The sequence below is a fragment of the Dromiciops gliroides genome, chromosome 1 (assembly GCF_019393635.1).
Source record: "Dromiciops gliroides isolate mDroGli1 chromosome 1, mDroGli1.pri, whole genome shotgun sequence".
In the NCBI taxonomy this organism is placed as follows: Eukaryota; Metazoa; Chordata; class Mammalia; order Microbiotheria; family Microbiotheriidae; genus Dromiciops; species Dromiciops gliroides.
Window position 1 is genome coordinate 487,831,797 of NC_057861.1, and position 20,505 is coordinate 487,852,301.

The window sequence follows — 20,505 nt, forward strand, 5'->3', positions numbered from 1 at the left end:
CCAAGCTTATACCCCGGACTTTAGGTTATTATGTAAAAAGGTTCATTTACATTAAGTAGTTTATCTGTGAGAAACTTACTTTTCCCAAAGGCAGTCTCATAGCTCCCTCAGTTCTGTTACCCCATATGAACCCTGTCCTCAGTCCCCATTTTAGGGTATTCCTAACATCTTGCTTTGTGATACTCCTCTGCCCCAATTAAAGACCACATTTCTGGGGCAGCTAGGTGGCACAGTGGATAGAGCACCGGCCCTGGAGTCAGGAGTACCTGAGTTCAAATCCGGCCTCACACACTTCACACTTACTAGCTGTGTGACCCTGGGCAAGTCACTTAACCCCAATTGCCTCACTAAAAAAAAAAAAAAAAAAGACCACATTTCTCCTATATTGATTGTTTCATTATTTTCCAGGTTGACACAAGTGATCCCATTCCATGCTGTCTTTTCTAATCTCTCCATCTACTGGATCATTTCCTACTGCCTACAAACATGCCATGTCTCCTTCATCCTGAAAAAAACTCTCACTTAATCTTCTATCCTCACCATCATCCTCTATCTCTTCTGTCCATTGTAGCTAAACTCAGGCAGTCTACAATAGGTGCCTCTACCTTCTCTCCTTTCACTCTTTTCTTGGCCCCTTACAATTCAGCTTCCAACTATGTTGTTCTATTGAACTGCTCTCTCCAAAGTTATCAGTGATCCCTTAGCAGCCAAATTCAATGGCTTTTCTCAATCCTCATTCTCCTTAATCTTTCTGCAGCCTCTGACACTACTGATCTCTAAGTTTTCAGAACACCGTTATTTCCTGGTTCTCCTCCTACTTATCTGACCACTCTCTCAGTCTCTTTTGTTAGATCCTCATCCAGATCATGCCCTTTAACCACAGGTATTCCCATTCTGGGCCGACTTCACTTTTTACTCTCCACTACTTCACTTGGTGATTTCATCAGCTCCCACAATTTTATGACAATCTTTATTCTGAAACTTCTCAAATCTACCTATTCTGCTCCAATTCCTCTGTTAACCTCCAATCTTGCATCTCCATCTGACTTTCAGCCATCTCCAACTAGACATCTCCAAAATAGAACTCATCATCTTTTTCCTTAAACGCTCCCCAGTTTCTACCTTAATAAATACCTTAATAATACCAATATCAGAATACCCTCCCAGTTCCTCAAGGTTGCAACCTAAGAATTGTTTTAGACCCCCCCCCCCCCCCGCACCTCCCCCCCACACACACACAACCTGTTCCCACCCAATCCGTCGATTTCATTTTTGCAACATCTCATATGCTCCCTTTTCTACTTTGAAGCTGCTAGTGCAGACCCTCATCATCTCATTTCTTGATTATTACAATAGCCTGCTCGTGGGTCTGCCTGCTTCAAGTCTCTCCCTACTCCAATCCATTCTCCATTCAATCACCAAAGTGATTTTTCTTAAGAACAGGTCCTGCCATGTCACTCAGCAAAGTCACTCACCAACTTGATAAAGTCCATTGGTTCCCTATTATCTCCAGCATCAAATATAAAATCCTCAATTTGGCCCTTAATAACCTAATCCCGGGGCAGCTAGGTGGCGCAGTGGATAGAGCACTGGCCCTGGATTCAGGAGGACCTGAGTTCAAATTCGGCCTCAAACACTTGACACTTACTAGCTGTGTGACCCTGGGCAAGTCACTTAACCCCAACTGCCTCACTAAAAAAAAGGAAAAAAGGGGAAAATAACCTAATTCCCTCCTACCTTTTCAGTCTTCTTACACTTTACTTCCTGCCATGTACTCTTTGATCCAGCAACACAGGTTTCCAGGTTGTTCCATAAATAAGACAGCCTATTCTTGCCTCTGGGTGTTTTCTCTAACTCCCTCATGCCTGGAATGCTCTCTGAATCTCTATCTACAAATTTCCCTGGCTCCAAGTCCCAACTAAAAATCCATCTTTTACATCTTTTTCCCCAATCCCTCTTAATACTAGTGCATTCCTTCTGTTAATTATTTACTGTTTGTATTTATTTGTGAGCTGTCTTCCCCATTAGATTGTAAGCTCCTGGAGGGAAGAGACTATTTGTCTCTATTTTGCCTCTATTTGTTTCCCCAGTGCCTGGGATATAGTAGGTCCTTAATAAATACCGACTGAGTTCAAATCTGCCTTAGTTTCCCCAACTGTAAAATGGGAATAATAAGTTCGCCTACCTCCCACTGTTATTGTGAGGATCAATTGCATAATATTTGTACTTAGCACAGTGCACAGCACATAGTAGGTGCTTAATAAATCTGTTTCCTTCTTTCCACTATGCTATGCTAAATCAACTATTCAGTTACAAATGAGATATAATATGAGCTATTAATTTCTGCCACTTAATATAAGCAAAATTTAAACACTGTTAGGAAAAGAGATTGATTTAATCTCCAGATTCTTAAAATATCCAGATTTTATGTTCTGATAATTTCCCCCCAAAAAAAACCAGACTAACTTAGATTTTTCTCACTGTAAAGATTAGAGTGTACTTGTAATACTTTTATAATAGGTCCCTCATGTCCCTATGCTATTACAACTTGACTGTGACTATCTGAATTATAAATATCATAACTTTTATCAGTTCACAATGAAATGCTAGCCTCTGTGGAATTTGTGCACCTTAAAATGCTACAAATATAAAAGTAAACCCTTTTCATTCTTCAGTAGGAAACATAATCTTTTTTAAAATCAAAAAGAATTATGCTTTATTTAAAGTTCACAAGGAATCCATAAGACTCTGTAACAAAGAAAAAAATTAAATACCTAAATTGCAAACTTAAAATTTTGAATTCCTCTTGGAATACTCCCAAAGGGAAAGGATTAAGAATATAGCCATAGGCACACCCATGTAATTTATGTCAAAAGTAAACTACAGACACATAATAAGATCTGCTAAACCTCCTATCTGAGCCTGTTACTGAAACACTGGAAAATAAATTTAGCATTTGGGCCCCTGTGGCCTTTGATAAAGAGGATTTTGTACCTTCCATACTTGAAAGCTGTGCTCACCAGAACTTGCAATCTGTTTAGTTTATGTATGCCTGCTCAGAGATTTGCCTGAGGCTTTTTTTAGTTACAACTCTAATAATATTCAAATGTATTTAATTTGCTTTAAGAAAAACTTTCATGAAGTATATAAAATGTTTATCATTTACTCCAGACTCTTCTTGATAAATGTGAAGAATTCCCAATACTTTCCTTAATAACCAGTGGGGACCTTTTGTAGAAGGATGTGAAGGGTATAAAATAAGCCTTTCTTTCATTTGCTATTTGTCAAACTATAAATTACATTGATTTAAACACCTAAAATGACCTTATAGGTATCTCATTTTCTTGAAGATGAACAGTATGAAGGACTGTGATGAAATAGTAGTTCTTAATTAAGAGGAAAAATCTATAGCCAAACTAAATAGTTTTTTAAAGTCTCTAGTACACTCCATTTTAGTGTCTTCAGATTCTCAGGTACTAGAAGGACTCCATGACAAAAAATTATCACAAGATTCTAAGTAACTAGTCTTGGTAGTACAAGTATTTTGAGTGCAAAGAGGTCTCAACTGCCTAAGGAAACTAATAAAGAATACTGCTTAACAGGGGGCAGCTAGGTGGCACAGTGGATAAAGCACCAGCCCTGGATTCAGGAGGACCTGACTTCAAATCTGACCTCAGACACTTGACACTTATAGCTGTGTGACCTTGGGCAAGTCACTTAACCCTCACTGCCCTGCAAAAAAAAAAAATACTACTTAACAGCAAACACTCCAGGCACAATTAAAATGGGGGAGCAAGTTCTCAAGTTCTACAAAGCAACAAATGTCTAGGACAGAGTAATAGAAAAGACCCTATCCAATTACAAGTAGGAGCAGATATTTCTAACCTGCAATTTGAACTATAATAAAAATTGTACAAGATAACTTACATAGATTTCCATTAATAATCTCTAAGGTCGGGGCAGCTAGGTGGCTCAATGGATAGAGCTCTGGCCCTGGATTCAGGAGAAGCTGAGTTCAAATCCGGCCTCAGACACTTAACACTTACTAGGCGTGGGACCCTGAGCAAGTCACTTAACCCCAACTGCCTCACCAAAAATAATAATAATAATAATAATAATAATAATAACCTCTAAGGTCACTTTCAGATCTAAAATGTTATCCTATGATGTGTTCTCTGCTTGTTTTCCAGGACAAGTCCAAGAAGCGAGTACCCTCACAGAGCTACTGTTCTTTCTTCCCATTAAAACAAATTTTCTACAACTGTCCATCCATACGTACCCTTATTTATTATACGGACCTTTCAGGTCCAAACAAATTCAACTATGTGGCAAAGGGCCTAGAGTTAAACTGCTTGCAAATTTATTTTTTTTTAAAGGTGACACTGGAAAAGTCTGTGGCTTTTCATCCAAAAATTTCTGATATACACTGAACTGTCAGTATGACAGCAAATCTCAAACCACAAAAAATGTCTATGACATTAAAATAATATTCAAATAAATAATTCCTGATGGGGTGAAAAACTGAAACAACCGTTAAAACAATGACCATAAAAAGGAGAAAGATCAAAAAAACAAACAAAAAACCAAGGTCTTAAGGGTAAACAAATGGGCTAAACTAAGCTAGTTCAATATCCCAACTGCCTTTGAAAAGCATGGGTTTTCCTAAGGCATACTTCTTTCTTGAAATATATCCACCACTTCCTTTCATCTCTTCAGGGTCACTAAGCAACTTTTTTTAAACAACTCCGTTTCCTACTCTAAATCCTTTCACTCGCCATGCTCTTCTCCGTACTCCCTCCCCCCCCAAAAAAAAACCCACATTATTTTAAGTGTGTCATTTTGTTCCATGACTCTCTTCCATTCTCTAAATATCAAATACTGATAAAAGCAACACTAAAGTGTTCCCAAAGCATCCGGTAGTTTTACAGTGGAAAGATAAAGCACGTATTGAAGGTGGAAAAAGGGGGTACCAAATGAAGGTTCAAGACCTCTACAAGTTTATTTTTTTTAATTCCAATGATGGAGAAACACCTGTCCCCTGTAAATTTTCCATTACCATCGCTGTAGCATGAGATAGTTAATTGCACTTGATCTCTACCATCTTTCACCCTTGTCTGTTTCAACTCGAGGGATGCAACTAGTGTCTGGGAAAACCCACAGCCCGGCAAGGGATCCCAGTGCAAAGAACAGAGGCTCTTAAGTTCTGGAAGTGACCACTGTCCCTAAAACCGTGCCGACGGCTGCCCCGAAAAGGCTCCAGGCTGGAGTCACCGCAGGAGCCCCCTCCTCCTGCAGCCCGGTCTGAAGGAGGCCTAGCGGGAAGCCCCGCGCAGGGGCTCGGGACCTAGACCACCCCCGCAACACACAACACCCCGGAGGCGGAGGCAGGGTGGGGGAGGTGCTAGAGCCCACGCCTACGCCCCGCCCCGCTCCCCCGGGGCTCCGAGAAAGAAACCGTCCCCGCGAGAAGGCCGCGTGGCCGCCGCCGTGGGCCAAGAGCGGGCCGGACCGTGGGGGAGGGGACGGCAGAGAAGCCGGGCGGTGACTGACGAAAGGCCGGGGACAGCGGAGGGGCGGGAGGGTGAGGAGGGAGCACGTGCACATCCCCGAGCCAGGACCCCTTCGGAGGCGGACCGGGTCCGTCACATACTCACTGCCGCAGCTGCGACCAGGAAGCACCAACCAGGAACCGAAACGCTTAGAGGAACGGGGAGGGCGGGGACAAATTCACGGGGGAGGAGCCTCGCGCACGTATTACGGCTCAGGAGACGTACTTCCGGGGGGGGGGAAAAACCATTTTCCGCGCATGCGTAGAGTTGTGTGTGTTTCTCTCACCCCTTCAAACTCATGCCTCCCTTACCCCCCATTTTCCACCCTCCCGATCTCTGTCCCCTTTTCCTTTTCGTTTTTCTTGACTCCTAGAGTTTCTTCGCCCCAGAGCCTAAGGGGTCTCAGGAGACGCTGTCAGCGAGACAGTCTCCGAAAGCCCTTGAGTGGGAGGAGTAGGCAGCCATCATTGTTGCGTGTGGCAAAGGGGACCTGAGTTCTCGGGACTGAGATTGAGGTTGGGAGTAGCGGGAGAAATGGGAGAGTGGCGAGGCTTCCACAAACAACTACAATTCCCATGATGCCCCGAGGACAAGCCCTGCGTGGCCTCCCACTCCACTCCCTCAGTGCTGCTTGAAGGCTCCCTAACCTATAGTGGCCCTTAGACCTTGGCGGAGAAGGAGTTGGTCTAGGATCCCAGTGAAAGAAACGTCAACTTTTCAGGTCGTTCTATCATCGGCCAGTGGTCCCAGACCATGGAGAGGGGGTGCCTTTGGCTTTTAAGACCCCTAATTAGCGAGAGCGCTTTTGACGATTTGGGCCCCTTTTGAAGTTCTACTCAAGTAGTAGAGGAATCCTACATAATATTTCTTAATATTTAAAGTTTAATGATAATAATTAAACCTTAAAATAATATTTAATCGAACTATAACTATCAAACCTTAAAGTGTTAAATTGTGAATTGAATGAGTGTCCAACTGCCTCATTCACCTGCCTGGAACCAGATGTGACTTTATACTATTAAATTCAATCAATCAATAAACATTTATCAGTGTTTACTATGGCTGGCCTGGCCTGGCACTATGCTAAGCACAAAAAAGGCAAAAGACAGTCTCCAACCTCAAAGAGCTTAAAATCTAATAAGAACGCACAAACAAATGTATGCAAAGTAAGCTACATATAGGATAAATAGGACAATTAAAAGAAGGAATGCACTAAAATTAAGAGGGGTTGGGAAGACTTTCAGTAAAAGAAGGGATTGCAGTTGGGATTTAAAGGAAGCTAGGTCTGTAAAGGTCAGCCTGGCAACTAGATTACAGGGCTTGGAATCAGGAAGACTCATCTTCATAAGTTTAAAACTGGTCTCAGGGGGCAGCTAGATGGCACAATGGATAAGGCATCGGCCCTGGATTCAGGAGTACCTGAGTTCAAATCCGAACTCCGACACTTAACACTTACTAGCTGTGTGACCCTGGACAAGTCACTTAACCCCAATTGTCCCACCAAAAAAAAAAACCTGGTCTCAGATGCTTAGTAGCTATGTGATTCTGGGCAAGTCACTTCACCCTTTTTGCCTCAGTTTCCTCATGTGTAAAATGAACTGGAAAAGGAAATAGCAAATGAATCCAGTCTCTTTGCCAAGAAAATCCCAAAAATAAGGTCAGAAAGAGTGGGACACAACTGAAAAACAACAAGGGAGGCCAGTAGGCAGAGAGAAAAAATTCTAGAGATCACTTAAGTCTCCTACCATCAGTCAGAAATATATAGAATGACCTTATTCAATTCAACAAGCACTTAAGTACCTACTATCTTCCTTGCACCAGAGCTAGGAGCTGGTATTACAAACAAACAAGCAAGCAAAAAACATTCCCTGCCCAACAAGAAGCTGGTAGTCTGTTGGAAAACTAAGCAAATAAGCATTTCTTAAGAGACTAGGGATGTGCTGGGCACTACAAAAGGCACTGAGTATCCAAGAACAAAAGCCAACCAGTCCCTTGCCCTCAAGGACTTCATGTTCCAACTGGGGGAAAGTACTTACACAGGCATATACAAAACACTGATATATGTAAAATAGATACATGTATATAGTAAAATCAAAATAAAGACAAAGTAACTTCTGGGGGAAGGCACCAGTGATAGAATCATAATAGAGATAAGGCTTCCATAGGAGGTGGTATGAACTTTGAAGAAAGCTAGGGATTCTCAGAGGTAGAAGTAAAGAGGAGGTACATTTCTAGCTTAAAGGACAACTTTTGTGCAGACAGGGTTGGAGATTGAATGCTATATTAGAGACCAGTTTCAGTAGAGACCAGCAGGCCAGTTTCAGTAGAATTGGGAATTCAAAGAGTAATCTACGATATCCTGAAAAGGTAGGCTGGACCCAGATGATATGGGGTTTTAAAGACAAGCAAGAGTTTGTGTTTTATCCTAGAAGCAAAAAAGAGAAGGGGAGTGATATGGTCATACCTTCCTTTTAAAATTTTAGCAACAATGTGGAGGATGGATTGGAAAGGGGGGAAATTGAAGGTAACACCAATATTGTTTTAAGAACTACTTTGAGTGAATGTCATTTTGACTATTATAAATACCCAAATTAGTTACAAAGGACATATGAAGAAGGATGCTATTTGCATCCAAAGAAAGAACTGATAAAAAGAAATATGAGGGCAGCTAGGTGGCGCAGTGGATAAAGCACCGGCCCTGGGATTCAGGAGTACCTGAGTTCAAATCTGGCCTCAGACACTTAACACTTACTAGCTGTGTGACCCTGGGCAAGTCACTTAACCCCAACTGCCTTACCGAAAAAAAAAAAAAGAAATATGTATAGAATAATTTTACATGCATATATATTTACATACACATGTATATATATACATGTATATATTTGTGTCTAATGATAGCCATGGGGGGGAAGGAGGGAAGAAAAAAAAGGGGAAAAATTGACAAGATAACTTTGTTATATAAAAGGAATAGCAAGTAGTACATGATAGATTTGCAGTTTCATGTGCAATCGTCTTTGTTTATTATACTATGGTAAAGAATGGCTTGTTTTATCCCATAAATTAAAAATAAAATTATAAATAATTTTTGAAAAGGACCTATTTGTACAAAAATATACAGTCTCTATAACAGCCTCTTTATCATGGTTAAGAATTGGAAATTGAACATGTCATGGGGTGCAGAGCACCCCAGAAGTTCTTTGGGGCACAATCAAGGAACCTTCTCCTAGAGAAATTAAACCAGAGGACAGATAAAGCCTAGAGAGATAAACTGAACTGGTCTCCCTTACCCTGGGGAGATAAATTTGGGTGTGGCTGCGGCCTTTGTGTCCTGAAGATAGGTCTGTAGCCACCCCTCACCCAATTCCTCTAGTCATTACCAGTGGGGGATGGTCCTCCACTCCTCACCCAATTCCCCCAGCTACCACCAGTGGGGGATGGTCCTCCCTTACTAAAGGAACTTTCCACAATCAAATGGTGACCCCTCCCCCCATCAGTCTTCTATAAAAGTACCTGCCAGATTTGGTACCTCTGAGCCATGTGCTTTGTGCCTATCTCCCCATGAGAAGTCCAAGGATTTCTTTTATGGTTTCCCTCCCCCCCACCCTTCCCTTCCCTTGCTCCTAAATAAACTACCACCTTATTCTAACTACTTTTTGTGTGCAAGAGGGTGTAATTCTTTAAAGAGGAATTCCCAAGAACCCCAACTCCTACCCCAACCCCGTACCCCACTTCCCCCCATATCAAAGAGATGCCCATCAACTGGGGAATGACTGAACAAGCTGTGGTATATGGTTATAATGAAATATTACTGTCCTATAAGAAATGACAAGCAGGATGATTTTAGAAAAACCAGGAAGGACTTACATGAACTGATGCAAAGTGAAGTGAGAAGAACCAGAAGAACATTGTTCATAGTATCAGCAATATTGTAAGATGAAGAATTGTGAATGACTTAGCTATTCTCAGCAATACAATGATCCAAGAACAATCCCAAAGAACTAATGATAAAGCACACTATTCATCTCTAGAAAAAGAACGCATACTATCTGATTATGGACTGAAGTAAGCTATTTTTCACTTTGTTTCTTTTTTATTCAAGTTTTCTTGTATAAAATGACGAATATGGAAATGTTTTACATGATTGCATGTGTATAACCTATAACTGATTGCTCACTCTCTCAGGGAGGGAAGAAGAGAGGAAGGGAGGATAGAATTTGGAACTCAAAACAAAAAAAAATGCTAAAATATTGTTTTAACATCTAATTGTGGAACAAATAAAATATATATTGGGGGACGGAATAATTAGGAGACTACTGCAATCGTCCTAGTGAAAGGTGATAAGGACCTAGACTAGGGTAGTGGCCCTGTGAGTGGAGAAAAAGAATAGACGTAAGAAATTGGCAAGACTTCTCAACTGATTGATTGGATGTGAAGGAAAGGGAAAAGACAAAGATGACTCTGAGGCTGTGAGCTTGGGTGACAGTAATTCCCTCAACAGAAACCGAGAAGTTAGGAAGAAGAAAAGATTCTGGAAGAAAATTAATGAGTTCTGTTTTTGACATGTTTGGCTTGAAATGCCTATGTGACATCCAGTTTGAGTTGTCCAAAAGACAGTTAGAAATGTGGGACTGGGGTTCAGGAGAAAAATGTGCTGGATATATAAATCTGCATAGAATGAATGAATTTTTAAATGCATTTATTAAGCACTATATGGTACTATATTGTAGAAGTACAGAGATGGAAAAACAAAAAGAGAGACTCTGCCCTCAATGATCTTAGATTTTAACAAGGGAAAACAACACATATAGGAGAGTCTTGATGATTTGACTTGGAAGTCACTGGGATGGTGAGGGGAACCACAAGTCAATTGATTGACACTCCCTTTGGAAAAATATGAGGTAAAAAGTTAGCTTTTGGACATAGTGAAATTAAGATGCCTATGGGATATACAGAAAAGGATATCTAACAGGTAGTTAGAGATGGGAGAAGTGGAGCTTAGGAGACAGATGAGGACTGAATATGTAGATTTGTGAGTCATCTTCATAGGAGATAATGAGATCACTACAAGGGAATATATAGGGAAAGAAAGGGAATCAGGATGGAACCCCAAGTTATACCTGCCCACAGTGGGTGCACACACTCATATACACACATACACACCATTAACATGGACTCTGTAATGACTATATGTTAGAACTTCCCTTCTTCACAGGGGAGCAGGACAGTGGAGTTACACAACAAACCAGGATTTCTGAGCCTCAAAGGTGCCTGACAAGCCAGTGATCCTTTTTGAGTGAACTCTAGCCAAATGTGGAGATGCCTGTATCTGCCAGAAACCAGAGAACCATCCTTGATCAGCTCAGAGGCAACCTTGAGCAGGAGCTGCAGACTTAAAACCTTGCTCAGGACTTTCTAAACATCCTCTTCATCTTGTTTATACTGGAGCCTTGGACTCTATTATGTCAACGCACCAAGAAGTCAGTGGCCCTGTCCCCGGAATTCTCCCCTTCTCATGTCTGGAACTCTCCATCCATAATACACCATCTTCCCTCCCCAAATCAGCCCGTTCCCCACCTTCTGTTGTTAGAAAAGTATATAAACTACCTCCTTGTCTTCTCTAAATTGAGCTGGTTCCATATTAGGTGATCTACTCCACATAACCATGTTGTAACTGCTTAATAAAGATCATTCTTGACTTTTATAGGCACTGCCTCCCTCCAGTTTTCTTCCCATGGGAAAGAGGAGTTTGGGTTGATCTGTGCACCCTTTGGGAAAGAGGGATGGATCCAGGTCCCATAGGGTTTGTGCCTCAGTTTACAACACACACACACACACACACACACACACACACACACACTTTGTGTTTTGGTCTCTCCCAGTCCCTAGTTCCTTTCTGCAGAAGAGAGCCCTCGTTATGGAACCCCTAGTAATTACAAAAATTCCAAAAACAGGAAGAGCCTAACAAGCAAATTGAATGAACCAAGAAGTAAATGTCCCCTCTCCACCCTCTAAGGAAATGGTATTAATGAATGGCTATCAAACCAGCATAAGGGAATTTGGACAACAAAAGAAAGATTTTTTCCAGAAAGTATCAAAAAGATGGAGAATGGGTAGGAATAAGGGTATGGAAGAAGTAAGTCCTGGCCTTGAATAGGAATGAAATTATTAAGAAGACTATAATATGCTTTTAATGAACATAATAAAACATTAAAATGATTCGAACCTTATTATAGTGGGAGCTTGTTACAGTGTTCAGAGAACAAAACATTGTTTTGATTTTTTACACAATCAACAAGCATTTATTAAGCACTTTCTATGTCCTGGGCACTGCACTAGGTATTTAAAATGTGTGAGAAATAATTATTAATAATCAGTATCTTGGGGGACCCAGTGATCTCCCCTTCCTTCTTAGTCCTTTCTACCCTCCCTACTCCAAAGGCAAGTTATTCTTGAAAGCAAGATTTATGTGGGTCAGGGAAACTAGGATAAAGCACTGGCCCTGGATTCAGGAGGACCTGAGTTCAAACCCAACCCCAGACACTTGACACTTACTAGCTGTGTGACCCAGGGCAAGTTACTTAACCCTCATTGCCCCCCACACACGAAAAAATCATCTGAGTCAAACCCAACCCAAGTTTACAGAGGAGTCTTGGATGGAGACAGATCCTTTTGTCTAGATAGCTAAAGGACTTTACTGATGAGATTTGGTCTGCACAATCACACCAATTTGGAAACTATTTTGCTCTGATCATCTTGGGTAGGGTGTCTTACATTCTTTCTCTGATGTCATTCTTACCAAGAGTTAAGTGACCTGAATCATGGATCCCCAGATTTCATTTTAATATAACACACCTCCAAATCATGTCAATGATTAGATTAGATTAGGTTGGATTAGATTAGATCAGATCAGATCAGATCAGATCAGATCAGATCAGATCAGATCAGATCAGATTAGATTAGATTAGATTAGATTAGATTAGATTAGATTAGATTTCTGTGTGATGGGCCTCCTACAGTTAGAAGGGTATATAAACTGAGAACCCACTGCCATTAGAGGTTTTTGGTCTGGGAGAGATGACCAAATGGCCATGCTTTTATTAACAACCTGCTGACCTATTAATAAAATGATTAAATTGCCCAGAAACTATGTCTCATTTTTTTTGTTTTGTGAGGCACTTGGGTTTAAGTGACTTGCCCAGGGTCACAGAGCTAGTAAGTGTTAAGTTTCTGAGGCCGGATTTGAACTCAGGTCCTCCTGACTCCAGGGCCGGTGCCCTATCCACTGTGCCACCTAGCTGCCCCCTCATGTTTTTTGTTTTTTTGGTTTTTTTAGGCAATGGGGGTTAAGTGACTTGCCCAGAGTCACACAGCTAGTAAGTGTCAAGTATCTGAGGCCGGATTTGAACTCAGGTACTCCTGAATCCAGGGCCGGTGCTTTAACCACTGCGCCATCTAGCTGCCCCCCCCTCATGTTTTTAATTGTCACAGATGCAAATACAAAAATGAAAAAATCCCTGCCCTTAAGAAGCTTACAACCTAGCAAGAGGGAGACAAGTATATATGTGTGTGTGCACTTGCACACATGTCCTGGAGTTTATTGAGCTGAGAAATGACATGATAGGACCTAAGTTATAGGAAAATCACTGTTGCAGTTGTCTGGAGGGCATATTTGAATAGGAAAAGATTTGAATCAAAGAGATCAATGAGGAAACTATTGCAATAATCTAGACTCTTGTTTAAGAAGATTTGAACTATGGTTGTCCATCTTCAGTTAGAAGGTAGAGATTTGGTAACAGCTATGAGAGACATTATATAGGTAAAATGACTAGGTTTAACAACTGATTGTGAAGAAGAGCAATAGTTCAACAATGTCATGGAGGTTTTGAACCTGGACTATCTAAGTACCTGGAAGGAAGGTGCTGCCATCAACAAGAATAAATAAGTTGAAAAAAGGGATGGGTTGGAGCTTAGAGGTGGAATCAAGAGAACGTGTTCTTTGGGGGTCATTTTTAGTTTCAGATGCCTACAAGGAGATCCAATTCAAACTGTCCAATAATCAATGATGAGACTTAAGTTCAGCAGAAAGACCAGGTCTTGATATATAGATTTGAAAGTCATAAAGATAGAGATGATAATTAAGCCCAAGTGAATTAGTGAGGTTATTGAAGAAAGTACAGAAAAAGAAGAGAAACTAGAACAAAATGTTTGTGGGGTATATACCCACTAGTAAGGAGCATGATAGGATGATGATCCAACAAAGATGACCAGAAAGGAGCAATAAGACACAGAAGTGTCATAATACACATAGGAAAGAGTGTCCAAGAGGAGAGAGTACTCAACAGTGTCAAATACTGCAAAGAGGTAAAGAAGAAATAGGAGCACAGGAAATGCTATTAGATTTGGCAATTAGGAGGGCACTGGTAACTTTGGGGAGAGCAGTTCTATTTTAGTGATGAAATCAAAAGCAAGTTTGGAAACGATCAAGAAAAGAATGAGAAAACATGAAGTGGAATACATGAGTCTAAGTAATTTTGGCTGAGAAAGGAAGGGGAGATATACTATAATCACTTGAGAAGATAGTAGGGTAAAGAGAAGGTTTGGTTTTTTTTTAAGGATGGGGCAAATCTGGGCATGTTTGTAGGCCACAGGGAAAGAATCAATAGACATAGATTGAATAAAAGGAGGGGTGGGAAGTAGGAAGGTGATTGCAGAGGCATAGAAGGAAGATACATGGCATGGAATCAGGGTACATGTAGCTGGGTTGGCCATGACTAAGGAAAGGACCATCTCTTTATCAAAGTAAAGAATGAAGATAATTTCATGAAGCTGTATGATATTAGAGAAGAGAGGACTCATTGAATGACTTTTTTTCTCAGTAAAATATGAAACAAAGTCCTTAGTTTTGAGGGGAGGTGGTTTAAGAAGAAAATATAAGATTAGGAGAAGGTACTGTTGAGATTAGGAAAGAGAATCATTTAGGGAGGAGTAAAAGGATTGCATTAGTGCAGTGTCCTTTGTTTTTTGTTTTGTTTTACTAACTATAGCAAGTGTTTTTAAATTTTGGCTCCTTTTTTCCTGACTCCATTTCCTTTGATTTCTCAACACAGAACTTTGTCTTCTGTCAGGCTAGCCTCCATACTTGGCCAAACATAATGCTCATACTTCCCTCTAATGCCTGTACCTGCTGTCTGCCTCTGCCTTCTCCCATCCTGCTGGCATTACACTTTCTGTTTTATCAAAAAGGTCCCCTATCATTCAAGCACCATTTCAAATTTCATCTTGCTTGAAGCAAATTTGGCTTTGAATCAAATTGTTTTGTCCAAAAACAATATTATCTCATTGTTTCTTTGCCTAAATACTCACATCTCTAAAAATGAGTATTCACTAATATGTATTTCTAGATCTAGCATTCTGTAACTTTATAATGCCAACCCACATTCACAGGCTCGTAAACTTAAAATTAAAAGGGATTTTAGATATCAGATATTGCAAAGAAACTTGGATCCAAAAGAATCATGTAACTTTTCCAAAGACACACTTGTATCAGACCCTGAATTCAAATCTAGGTCCTCTGATTCTGGAGCCATAATTTCCACTGCCCTTCTTGCACCAAATCCATTATTCTTTTCATGATACAAAGTTGATATATCTTTTCCCTGAACCATTAATCTTATTCTCTTTTCTAATCTGTTTCATGTGTACAAGGCATGCCTCTTCAAAAAGATTATAAGATCCTGGGGCAGCTAGGTGGTGCAGTGGATAGAGCACTGGCCCTGGATTCAGGAGGATCTGAGTTCAAATCCAGCCTCAGACACTTAACACTTTACTAGTTGTGTGACTTTGGGAAAGTCACTTAACCCCAACTGCCTCACCAAAAAAAAAAAGAAAGAAAAGATTATAAGCTCCTGGAGGTCGGGGATATAATATGTACCTTCTTCTATTTTAGAATCCATTAGAATAGCCAGACAATGATATATACATATAAAGCATTCAATAAATAATTATTGATTTACCTGGAAGGTATTTTGTAATTGATAGTTTTCAGGAATCTAAACATTTGGCTGCTTGATCTGGAATGCTTATTCTGTAATAATATTTGAATGCAGTATAAGAAAAGCAATGAATATGTTTATAACAATACTTTTGTAGCAGTAAAGAACTGGGAGCAAAGTAGATGTCCTTCTATTAGGGAATGGCTAGATAAATTGTGGTACATTAATATAATGAAATATTCCTGTACTGTAAGAAACAATGAACATGATAAATACAGAGAAGCATGGGGGGAAAACCTTAAATGAACTAATGCAAAGTGAAGTAAGCAAAACCAAGAAATCAATAACCACAATGATGAAAACAATGTAAATGTAAGGGACAATCACAAAAAGATAAAAAATGAAAGTTGAAAAATTACAAACAAACATGATTTCATAGAAAGCATATGAAAAGGGGGCAGCTAGGTGACGCAGTGGATAGAGCACCAGCCCTGAATTCAGGAGGACCTGAGTTCAAATCTGGCGTCAGACACTTGACACTTACTAACTGTGTGACCCTGGGCAACTCAACCCTCATTGCCCCACAAAAAAGAAAAAAGAAAGACACCTTCCTCTACTGTTTTGCAAAGGTATGGGGTCCATGGGTATGGAACATGACATATATGGTCAGATTTTTAAAAGGAAAAAAACCCCTTATGTTGGTTTTTTCTTCTTCTATTTTTCTTTTAAAAGTTTTGTTTGTTGTGTGGGATGGATATCAAAAAGAAAGAGGAGTAATGATATGGGAAAACATGCAATATAAGAACAAAATATGAACAAAAAAATTTAAGACAAACAGTGGTGTAGTGGACAGGAAGCTGGCTTTGAAGCCAGGAAGATCTTGGTTCATTTCCCACCTCTGCCATATACTGGCTCTGTGACCCTAGGCAAGTCATCTACCTCTCAGTGCTCTATGAACTTTTCTAAGATTTAAGTTTCAGAGAAGGTGCCCACATTCAAGGGTAAAAGGAGTTTCCTTGGGGCAGCTAGGTGGCAAAGTGGATAAATCACTGGCCCTGGAGTCAGGAGGACCTGAGTTCAAATCCGGTCTCAGACACTTGACACTTACTAACTGTGTGACCCTGGGCAACTCAACCCTCATTGCCCCACAAAAAAGAAAAAAGAAAGACACCTTCCTCTACTGTTTTGTAAAGGTATGGGGTCCATGGGTGTGTGTATATATATACTTTCCTCATCAGAGTTCTGTAAAGAATTAATTGTTATTTGAGGTTTTTATGACCCCATCTTTTGGCTAGAATTAAAAAACAACAACCCTGGGCTCCGCAAATTGCACGGTGCTCCACCCACTGGTTGTAGCCATCGCCATGGCACTGGCACCTCATGTCATCACCACTCACCGAAGCCTACATGGGCCTAGCAAAATTATAATGATTGGAAGCCTAGTGAGGGCAGTCATGTGACTATCAGAGCGGCCAGCCAATTGGCTGGGGGCTGTGTGTGGTCAGCCTGGGGTCTGCTGGGAAGAAGGGAGGCTTTCTGCCATTCTAGCATGAAGCTGGAGGCTGCTGTGTGTTCTCAGCTGATTCCTGGGCAGTGGTGTTGTTCAGGTTGTATAATTTCCCTTTCCCCATTTTATTTCCTTTCCCTTGATCCTATTGATCCTGTTTGTGTTTTTTTTTTAAAGTTCGTTTTTGTTAAATAAATCCTGCTCTGTTTTGAGGGAGGCTGTCGGTCTCATTCCTTGCTCCAATATTGCGGCGAGTCACCTAGCTAACACTCCCCAATTAAAAATTTGTCCCTATGGTTTCCAATACCAATGAAATCATTATCCACTCCTTATCTCTAGAAACTAGCATGATGGCTTAATAGGTTGCTCTATTAAAATTATATTTAATACATATATTCTATTAAATTAAATAATTGCTCTATTAAATTTATTGAATCATCAAATATAATAGCTGGAAGATACTTTACTGATCACCTAGTACAATCCTTTCATTATACAAATGAGGGAAGTATGACAGTGATTTACCCAAAATTGTACAGCTTGTTACTTAAGTCCAAAGATGCATTAGAGCTGAGGCCTTATGACTTTTTGTCTAGTACTCTTTTATTTCATTAAAAAAAAAATTGTTGGGTTAAGAAGAAGAAAAAAAAATTGGCTAAGCAAATTATCCAGTTGTCCTCTCCCACCTGGCACTGGGATGGTAGAGCTTGTTTAGCCAATTCTTCACAAATTTGCGTGTCATCCTTGCACCGGGACCATGCTAATCTTCCCTGTATCATTCCAATTTTAGTATGCACATTTAGACAATTCTTAAGGTTTTCGAGGGAATGTTCAGGACACAATACTAATGGAGAAGACAAAGGATTTTTTAGTATACCAAGCAATACATTAGAAAAGTCAGAGGTTTAGACCAATCTAAAATCAGCAATTCTACTTCTAGTTTTCAAAGGAGAAAGTTGTAATACAGAAGGGGAAGGTGAAGAAAGACAATTGGAATCAAACAAGTAGAAAGAAATTGTGAAAGTGATTTGGCTCTCCTACCCAGCTTCCATTTGGTCTCCTTTGTCCCAAGAAAAAATTAGGTTAGTCCCTTATATAGTGCTTTGTTTATCTGGAGAGAATCCTGCCTCTGACACTTGTACCCTTTGTAGTGATAGCTGGGCAGGGCTTGGGGGCACTTGGCCTGAGATAGAGAGCCCAGGCTGGTTAGTTCTCTTGTTCAAGGATTGCTGCCTTCTCATTGGGGAAGGCCCGATGGTGATGGGGTGATTGCTGTAGCAACCAGTTAATAAAGTTATGCTGTTGGTGAAAGAAAAAAAAAGAAAGAAAGAAAGTGATTTGGGAGAGTTTGGAATTATAAAGAAATATAGAGATTGAATTTGAGAGAGCTAGAGAAAAGCCTGAAGGTGAGTGACTTGAATTGAAGGAGAAGGGTTCAATGTGAAGGAAGGAAAGGATTAAAGCTAAATGCCTAAGGAGGAAAAGAAAAATTCAAGAAGTTAGTAGGCTAGCTATGTGACCCTCTGGGCAAGTCACTTAACCCTCATTGGCCTAGGAGGAGGAGTTAAGTAAATAAAATGGTCAGAAAACATAAAAAAATAATGGGAAAAGCTAGGTGTGGCTGTCTAGTGTTTAAGAGCTGCTAAAGAGATTGTCAAAGTGTTAATGGTACCCATAAGCTACTCATAAGCAATGTGAAAGTCAAATTATGAGGACTTCTTTCAATAAGGAGAACAAGGAAAACATGCAGTGCCACGCATTGAGTTTGTGATGTTTTCATTTCTACTGCTGCCAAGTACTAACTTGAGCTCCAAGACTCTAGAAACACCTCTCCACAAAAGATTAGAAGCAGGACTTCAATGTGAAAAGAGGTGAAAGGATCTGAAAAAGGAGTCTTGCCTTGAGTCATGAGGATATGAAGTGGAAGGATGCCCTGAAGAGGAGGAAAGAAAGGACCACAGAATACTTGGAGCTAAAACCAAAGTAGAGGCTCTCTCTGAAGAGTAAGGAGATGGGGACAGCTAGGTGTTGCAATAGATAGAGCACCAGCCCTGGAGTCAGGAGGACCTGAGTTCAAGTCCGGTCTCCCACACTTGACACTAGCTGTGTGACCCTGGACAAGTCACTTAACCCCAATTGCCTCACCAAAAAAAAAAAAAAAAAAGTAAGGAGATGCTTGTTGTCCAAGGTATGCTAAAGTAGATTCACAGGTTCTGTCAGGTGAGAGATTATCCAGCATTAGTAAAAGGAAGAAGAGAAGGATGGTGGTTACATTTTCTGTTAAAATGTAAGCTCCTTGTTTTTTGACTGTTTTCTCTTACAACCTAGCTAATGTGGGAATGTTTTCCATGACTACTCATGTATAACTTATTTTGAATTGCTTGAGTTCTTGTGGGTGGGGGGTGGGAAGGGAGGGAGGAAGAGGAGCTGGAACACAAAGTTTTTAAAAATTGATGTCAAAATTTGTTTTTACATATATTTTGGAAAGTAAAATTCTATTCAGAAAAAAAATAAAAAAGAAAGTTTAAATCTAAGCTCCTTGAGATCGGGGATTTTTTTCCCAGTGCCTGGGACATAGGAAGTACTTAACAAATACCTTTTGATTGATTGGTGGTGGTTGGTGACTCCCTGATAAGAGGTAATGAGGCAGCAATTTGTCTACCTGATACAGCATGAGAAAGATCTGTTGTCTTCCCCAGGAATGCATATGAGCTGTGACCGAGACCTCCCAAGACTAGTTAGAAGAGAGGACTATTTTCCACTTGGGGGGATTTTCACCTGTGATATTGCTAGGAAGAACTTAAAAAGCATTACAATGATTACACACTCTTAGATAAGAAATTGAGGACCTCCAGGGCACTAATAGTGTATTCATGGCAGCTGCCCATTAAAGGGAAGAAATGTAATCTTGTAGAAAGCACCCTGGAGTCAGAGAATCTGGGTTCAAGTTGTGGCTTTGTACTTAATATCTTCATGATTTGGACTTAAATTAGTTAACCACTTCAAGGCTTGTTTTCCTTATTTGTGAAGAACTATAATTATAAGATCCCTTCTAGCTCTAAATCTGCAAATTTAAGAAGTCAAGGGATTTAGAAGTCATCAAAGGATTCAGAAGAGAATTGAAGAGCTTTTAAGAAGATGTCAGAAAATGGCCTTTGGATTTCTATAAAACAACTTTTTTTTTTAAATGTCCACTGGGCCTAACAAGGGCTGGTAATCAACTAGTAATTTAGAGAGTTAATCAAAAGAATTGGTGAAGTTTAGTTTAGAGAAGAAAGGACTTAGGGATGACATGAAAAAAGTCCTCAGGTATGTTGAAGAGGGGGAAGGGAACAGCATTTATTAAGTACCTGTTATGTATTATGTTTCAGTCATTGTGCTAAGTGCTTCAAAAATATTATCTCATTTGATTTTCTTTTTTTTCTTTTTCTTTTTTCTTTCTTTTGCAGGGCAATGA

General features: G+C 40.2%; 1 protein-coding gene and 1 non-coding gene across 3 annotated transcripts in view; both read right to left on the minus strand.

Annotated features, from left to right (window-relative positions):
- Window positions 1-5,999, minus strand: part of ZCCHC7 (zinc finger CCHC-type containing 7) — a 283,186-nt gene extending 277,187 nt beyond the window's left edge. Inside the window, exon 1 of one of the 2 annotated variants that reach the window (XM_043978572.1) lies at window positions 5,651-5,999. The gene's annotated coding sequence lies outside the window, so the exon portion shown is untranslated. The remainder of the gene's footprint in view (window positions 1-5,650) is intronic. The other variant, XM_043978571.1, reaches the window with a different exon arrangement.
- Window positions 6,000-17,755: 11,756 nt separating this feature from the next.
- LOC122737677 lies at window positions 17,756-17,858 on the minus strand. Its single transcript, XR_006354483.1, has one exon. It is a non-coding gene; the product is annotated as a U6 spliceosomal RNA (small nuclear RNA).
- Window positions 17,859-20,505: the final 2,647 nt, after the last annotated feature.